Raw genomic sequence first — 8,345 nt, 5'->3', positions numbered from 1 at the left:
TGTAACAAGACAATAAACAGCAGAACCTCTCTGGAGATCCAGACCAGAACTTGGCTGGAGATCCTGGCTGGAGATCCTGGCTAGGCTGCTGATCAACTGAACACTGTCTCCGTGCCCTTCCTTCTTCGCCGACTCCATCTACGCCTTTGGGAACCCCTGGACCTGCTGGGGCAGGACCCCGGCAGCTGAGAATCATAGACCTTTAATATTTAAGACACTGGTATCCCATGAAAAGTTAACTAGTATTTCCTGACTAAAGGATTCTCTGGTCAACCAGATTTGGGAAACCCTGAATACTCAATTTCACTTGGCAAATTACTTATTAAAGGCTCCTTTATTATTATTTTTTTTGCAATACAGATTTTCCCCCCTACTTTTTTAAAACTCAATTTTCCCCAAACTTAATTTGCCACAGTTTGTTATTTTACAGAACATTTAATAACATCTAAAGAGATGTTAGTGTTTTCTTGGACATTAAGAAAGGATTTACTCCAATTTTGCCTAATGTCATGATATCTAATATACAGACTTGTTACCAAGTAAGATGACTGCATTTTTGGTCTGCTTAGATTGTTCAGAAATTTTTCAAATTCAAAAGAACTCCATGTCTATATGGCTTCCAGACATTCTAGTTCTCCACAATGGAGCCCAACAGAATGAATCTGCTCTCTCTTTCTAAGAAGATCCCTTCAGATATGTAAAGGCAGCTCTAGAGTGCCTAGCAAGGCCTTTTTTCTCCAGAGTGAGCAAATCAGCCACTTTAATATTTCCTTTATAGCATGTAACCCTGTAAGTCCTCCTGCCCTGACATACAACATACCATTACTTAGCGACAGTCAGACACAGTAACAATCAAGCTCATCACTTCTCTTCTCTGTCCCAGTTTTCCTCACTGCAGGTTCACAGGTGAACAAGACAGACAAGGACTCTACTTCTTGGAACTTACTTTCCTGTAGAATGAAAAGAAAACATAATTAAAAGATGTAATAAATGATTTCATATGTTGACAAGTATTCAAAAGAAAATATATCATGGTATGAGGCTAGAGAATGACATGGAGATAGGGGACAAATTAGATAGAGTAATCAGAGAGGCTTCTCAGAGGAGCCTCAAGTTTGTGGCTCAAAAGCTATATATAGGACAAATGAGGGAGTAAATACTATGGGGCAAATCTAAGCTTGATGGGAAGTTTTGACAGTAAGAGTTCCCATTAATGACTGCCTCAGAAAGGAGTGAGCTCCTTCTCACTCGGAATCCAACAGAAGCTGCATGTTATCTTTTAGGAATCCCATAAAGGCAGTCCCTCACTGAGTGTGAGGATTGTAGCCATCAGTGTTTTATACTTTTAAACAACAAGAATAGTATGTATTGAGTGCTTCTTATGTACCCTACCATGAATATTCTAGATGCCCCTGATTTTTATTTTGCCTTACTCTTCATGGGAAATTTCATATGGCAGACTTCAGTGCCCATGTGCTGTAACAGAAGGCTCATGGTGCTGTCTCTCAGCACAGGGTCAGGCAGGGGTCAGGCAGGCATGATGGGGTGGGGAGGAGATCAAGAAGGGCCAGAACCTAAAGTAGAACCATCATTGTGCTTAAGGGACAAACTGGACAACCACAGAATTTTGCTGTGATTCTTTTTTAAACCACTCATTGATTATTTGCTAATTATGTGCCAGGCCCAATATTATGTACTGTATGTACCTAGGTTCATGCCATTTCATAGGAACTGCTATTGCCCCCAGTGGGAAATGCAGGAACTGAAACTCAGAGGTTAAATCACTAACTCAAGGTTACTCAGAAGTAGCAAATCTAGATTTGACCCCAGGGTTCTCTGTTTCCAAAGCCCCATTGTGTTTTTTGTGTGTTTTTTGTTGTTGTTGTTTTATTTCTTAGTGCACTTTATAAAAATTCAAGTGTAATTAATATATAACATTATATTAGATTCATATGTGCAGCATAATGATTGGATAGTTGTATATATTGCAAAATGATCACCACCTTAACCAATAGTTATACATTTTAATCATTTCTATTATAACCAAATAATTTCAGTCTGGCAGGTTGAACGCTTTAATATCTATAGGGTGTGGCAGCAAACAGATGGTGGTTCAGACAACCTGTTGGCCTCAAAAAGAAAAAAGAAAAACTGGAACTCAAACAGACAGGCAGCGGAAGCAGAGACAGGGCGACCAGGGAGGTGAGCGCCCCAACAGAAGTTTGCCAGTATTTTTGGGTGTCTGCCACTGGACTCCATTTCTAGGAGAGGTGAAGTGGAGAGGAGGAGGGAGGCTAGGAGCACAACCCAGACGTGTAGAGAACTAGAGGGTCTGGGTACAGGGCAGGTTAGAGAGAGGCAGCCCCGGCCAAGGTCAGAACAGAGGGGCTGCGCATGCGCAAGGAGATTCGGGGCGGGGCGGGGGTGCGGGCGGTGCGGGGGGGCGGGTGGGGCGGGGGGGGGGTGGCTGGGCTCTTGGTGAATGAAACACCCAACCCAGGCTTCCTCTTTGTTGAGTCACAGGGGGCATCCCTGAGCCTGGCCTTAGTTCCACACCCTAATCCTATTTTTGAGCGCTAAATGCCTCCTGTCCCAGGAAAGAAGCAACTGGGAATGATAGTTTCCTGCACCCTCCAGAGCATCTTTCAGAACTCCAGCAGCTTTTTCCAGTTGTAAGCAGGCACTCCAAAAAACCGATTTTTTTTTTTTTTTTTTTTGCCTCAGTGTTTTCTTTTTTATCCTTAAGAAATTCTGAAAAGTGTTCAGGGTACATCCAGCTGGATGCGTTTTGTTAAGACATGTATTTATAGACCTGACTTTCATTTCCTTGATCTGTACTCTTATTGTTCATGAAAATTCCAAAGCCAATGTTTCAGCATTTGTTCTGAGACCAACAGGAGTTACCTGTTCCAGAAGGGCCTGTTTATCGGATGTAGTAATGCCTCTATGCTTACATATGAGGAAGAACTAAATACAAAGGAAACAGGGTGAGATTTCTTATCATTGGAGTAGGCTTCACTTCTAGTAACACATTTTGGCAATGTATTTAATTGTGTTTTGTGTTATTTTATTCCTGCATCTTTAAAATTTTATGGCAATGTTCTCTTCGTGTTACAAATGACAAGGATTTGCACAGTGGTGTTGCAAGAGCTGAGAGTAGAGGTTGGAATATAATGAGGAGCTTTAGGCTGTGGCTGTGCAAGGTAACTCCCGTCTGTCTCAGTCACTCTCACACGCTCTCTTGAAAAGCATTTCTTTTTGTGGGTGGATTTTTTTATGGGAACTATAAGAAGGAATTCAGAGTTTGAAAGCAAACAGAATGCTATACATTAGGATGCTACTATACTTACAAATTCTGTGGCTGGATCAGGAGTTGATATCTGCTTTTAGGATTATCTTGGATAAAACACTATAATTTCCTTGCTTACTTGTGACAGAAGTTAAATGCAGTTCATCTTAATTTAGTTTATTTATAAAGCATTAGTTGAACACCCTCTTTATCTGTTCGATTGTTTTTTAGAACGAAGTCATGCACGGACGGTGTTTTCCTAGCTTGAGAAAGAGGAAGGCATCAGCTTTAGGTCCTTTGATTTTCTGATTCCCATACCGGTCTTAATTGGCTTTCCCCCACAGAATGTGACCATAAGATGGTCTTTAGACAATACCCCAAAGTGAAACAAATCTAGAAGATTCTGCTCTTAAATAAAAAATGTCAGCGATGTTTATTTCACTCAGGTCTACTTTATTCTACAAAGAAATCAAGACAATGGTAGCAAGATCATATGGGAGAAGAAATGTGCCTCTTGTGAATGGAGTCACAGGATAGATTCAACATTCCCCATAACGTACAAATTGAAGTTTGTTGTCAGTTTTCCTGTGGAGAGAAAAGAGTAACAAATGAGATATTAAAGCCATAAGCATTTTATTAGCAACCAAACTTTACTAATGAACCCCAAAATGTACCAGGTTACCCCCTTTACTGACATATTTAAGAGGAGTGATTGCAATTTAGAAATATTTAACATAAGGAACAATGCTCATTGCATAAGGAACAATGCTCCAAATACAACACAGTTTATGTCCCTGAAAACATATTTTAATGGATTATTTTATTTAAAGGTGATGCATATTTAGATGCCTCCTGTCATAACATTGTAACTTGTTGCTTATAAAAAAAATTCCATATATAATATACCATATATATTAGATGTTTGTCTTTATCCATGTACATTTTGCAAATAGTTAAAAGGAACTATATGTTTCTATATATTCTAGTACATAACTTATCATTTAACTTTTTGTGAGCTGATGCTACTATATATCTTGGAGACAATTACTCTTTAACCTTTAAAGTACTGTTGGCTATTTAATTTTTGTTAGCACTCCAACATACGCATTTTGTGGAGAAATCATACTCTGAAACAGAGCAAGTTCTTTAGGTTTTGCAGCTATTGTCCCTCTTTTGTACCAGTCATTAGGGGACTCTAATGTATTTAAACTGTGGAAGCTGAACAATAAACAGTCTACCAGATGCAGACTGGCATGCCTAGGAGGAGGAATGTTCCTTGTTCCTGGAAATAATCAAGCATAGACTGTGAGATGGCTTGGTGATGTTTTTTGTAGAGGGAGTGTAAGCAATAAATTAGTAGTTGGAAGTGGAATTAGATTACCCTTAAGTTTCCTTCCAATTCAGAGATGCTAGGCTTCTCTGGTTGACTATTACTACCAGAATATGTAGGGGTACAATGGTACCAGGGACTCCAAATCCTATGAATTGTGAGAATCCCATTCATCACACTCAATATGAGATGATCCACATATTCCTTATGCCTTAAACCACTTCTTTGAAATGTGATACATTTGTCTTAACACAATTATTATACTTTAAATATAGAATAGAAAAATGTTTCAATACTTACTGAACTTCATCACAAAAGAAGCAATCATTGGCATAAGTTTTGCCATCAGATCCACAAATTGGTTTATATAATGTATAACATTGTGTCTCTTCTCCTGGTGGTAGCTTTTTAAACTTACTACAATCAACCTGAAAATAGATATTAAAAATCTTCAATTCCCTCTACCAAATTTTTATTCCCAGGATTTAGAATTATATAAGTAAGTTTAGAAGGCTCTGGATGCATTCATTTTGTATTCTAGTTGTCTGTCCTCATCTAACTTCTTTGAAATCTATCAAGTACAGAGATGTTTTATATAAGATATAAAATCATGAGTGGTAGCTGGTAAATAAATCACCATTTATTTAAACGTAGAATCCACCCACTATAGTCAGTACTGGCTGATGTGTCAGCTCTTAATGCTCATGGTACGTTTTGTTTCCTGCTGTCTCTCTTTCACTTAAAAAGTTCTAAAGGAATGCAAGTGTGAGATGTATTATAGAAATACTGTCGTTTTAATAACTAGTACACCATTGACAACTTTAACTACTGGTAACAAATGACTTGCTATACACATCATCAGCACATAGACAGATTTATGTTAACACTAGAGTCCCGATTCACGAAATTCATGCAAGAGAAGGCCTTCCTCCCCCCAGCTGCTGGCATCGGCTTCCCTCTGGCACCTGAGACCCGGGCTTCCCTTGCAGCCCTGGCTTCGTCCAGAAGGTGTCCGGTCTAATTAGCATATTACGCTTTTATTATTATAGACTGTAGTTGATAACCACTGTTTGAAATTTCTAGAATAAAGCCAAGGGGATGAGCCACTTGTGGGAGCAAGTAGACAAATACTAAACAAGAATTTCCTGGGTTTTTCATCTATGAGCAAATTGAAAAGTGTGGACAGAAAAATCAAACACATTGGAATTCAAATCCTGACTCTCCGAACCTGGGACAATAATTTCACCTCTCTGAGCCTTAGTTTCTTTATCTGTAAAATGAAGGTGATATACCCACATTGTCAGATTAAAGTACCAAATGCATACCTGAGCAGATGTGTGTCAAATGCTTAGCAATACACAACATGGAAAACACTGAATAAATAACAGCTATAATTTCTCTCCCTAGGCTTCCCTTCCAGGTCTGCACAAACTCCAGTTCTGTATAGAAGACTGCATTCCCAGCTCTTTCTGCCCAAGAGTTCCAGACATGATATCTTACTAATTGTTTAATGTTTCTACTTGGATAACCTGAAATATGCTCAAAGTTAAAGTTGAATTCCTCCTCCCCTTCAGATTTGTTCTAGGAGTGAACTTAGTCATTCCTCTAGTCACTGAGCCCTAGTCTTAGAGCTGAGCTGAGTGCTGGAAATACAAATAGTAAGCATGCCATGATAGCAGAGGAACCTCAAGTGTAGTGGAGCAGAACAGAAAGTGTAGCGCCCCATGCTGAGGACACACAAGCATGATTTCACTTCCTCTCCTTGCCTGCTCAACTCCTAGTGCCAGAATGGTGTGATGGTCAAAAAGAGACCAGGACAAGACCAAGGCTTAATGCTCATTAATCCCTGTCATTCTCACACAGCTACTAAGTCCTGAAGGATGGCTTGAATTCAGGCCTGCCTGACTCCAAACTTATGTTCTTAATATTATTTTTTTTAATAGGTTAAAAAAAAAAAGACTCACAGACGTGAAAGGAGCTGCCTAGGCCACAGGGTCACACCGCTAAAAAGCTGGAGAGCTTGGACTAGAACCCATAGTGCCTGGCTGCTGGTTTAAAGTTTTTGCAGTCACACCTACATTTTCTTAATAACAATCATTACTTAACATGAGCCATGAAGGAAAGCTTCACATGAGCCAAAATCTTCATTTTCTAAGTCAGAGAACAAAGAAAAGTGTGGGCCACTTAAAAATGGTAAGAATCAGGACTTGTCCTTACTGAGCTTTCCTATGCCTGGGTACTGTGCTAAATCTTTCCAAGCACTAGGGCTTTAAGTGTCACCTGATCAAAGACTTGGGACTGAAACCCAGATGCTGGTATCTAACCATTTTTTCCCCCAATCACCTCCATTTCAGAAAGGTCTGTGTACAGTTTTTGAATAAAAGCAGTTTTGAAACTTTAAAAAATAACCATTCAAATGGATAGCAACGTAATTCTATACAATGTCAAGCTTTCCTTACTGATACAGGCATTAAAATTACGTAAAAGTAGCACTTTCAAAGCAAGACGGATGTACTGACCTGTTTTCCAGGTGGGGCACATTCTACATCTGTAAGAAAAACAAGTACAAGAAAAAGTTAATCTCTGGAAGAATCTAATCTCATCAGAAAAATAATATTTGATTTATGTTTCAGCTTTCTCAACCTGTCATGAAAAGTATAAGATTCTCTTCAGAACTTTCGTATCAGCCTATCAAAAGTTGAAACACAAAACAGATTTTTGTTTTAGAGCAGAATTAGAGTGCAGTCAAAAGCATGGAAAAGCTGTTATAATAACGAGTCTTATTTCTTCCTATCATAATCAGAGTTTAGGAAATAGTAAGAGAAAACAATGGAGTTTTCTTTTTAGGCAGTGTCTGCTCTTTTGTAGCAGGCAGAGATGGCAGGGGTTGAGAATTCTAGGGAGTCAGACCTTAACTCAATAGTGGAAGGAAAGTAACAGTTCATGCTGCCCAACAGTGGGTTGGACTGCTTCATGAAGAAATCAGTCCCTGTAAATACTGATATCAAGTCAGAGTAGAGTCTGGATGAACAATTTCCAAAGCAGTTACACAAAATGGACTTGGTCTTAGTTGACCAATTAGGTCCAACTCAGGGCCTGAGATGATATGATTTAGTGATGTATATTGGTAGAGACCAAAAAAATGTGCCTTTTCAAAAACTTCCCTTATTATCTATGTGAAGTGTATACCCCAGAATTATGTGGGCAGAAGATGACAGGAGCTATTGGTATCAAGGGAGGGGCAGTGTTATGAGGGAGATACTCACAGATTAGTGCCAGGGCCAAGAGCAGGACAAAGGCTGTCACTCTCATGCTGCTGAAGAGGTGAAGGGCAGTCAGATGGAGGCAAAAGAAGTGCCTTTCTGGTGTCTGCCCAGCCACTTGCGTGCTGCTTTTATATTGTCAAGAGTTCCTGCCTGGATTGTGAAACACCTATTTGTAGGATCGGAATCCTGGGAGGTCAGAAACATCTGCTGGGTATGGAAGTTCTTTTATTGTGAAAGACAGATGAATTTACATGACCATTTAATAGATAATAGGACCCGATAAAGCTGGCATTATTTCCTTGTCTCTTTATGTCCTTAAAAGTGTGAGTGCTTTCACATCTGTTACACAATTTGATCTTCATAACAAATCTGTCACATAGTTATTACCATTGTTTTTTGTTCTACAGATGAGGAAGTGACGTTACAAGGAGGTAAAGTGATTTCACTAGTTTTACTGCAT

General features: G+C 39.3%; 1 long non-coding RNA gene across 1 annotated transcript; it reads right to left on the bottom strand.

Annotated features, from left to right (window-relative positions):
- Positions 1-3,700: 3,700 nt before the first annotated feature.
- On the bottom strand, positions 3,701-7,167 carry LOC308519982. The gene is made up of 3 exons (XR_013996058.1): positions 7,139-7,167; positions 4,920-5,047; positions 3,701-3,874 (listed from the first exon to the last, which is right to left on the bottom strand). It is a non-coding gene; the product is annotated as an uncharacterized lncRNA (long non-coding RNA).
- Positions 7,168-8,345: the final 1,178 nt, after the last annotated feature.

This window comes from Myotis nattereri, assembly GCF_964212035.1.
Source record: "Myotis nattereri genome assembly, chromosome: 5".
NCBI classification, from domain to species: Eukaryota; Metazoa; Chordata; class Mammalia; order Chiroptera; family Vespertilionidae; genus Myotis; species Myotis nattereri.
This window is presented reverse-complemented; position numbering and strand designations above follow the sequence as displayed.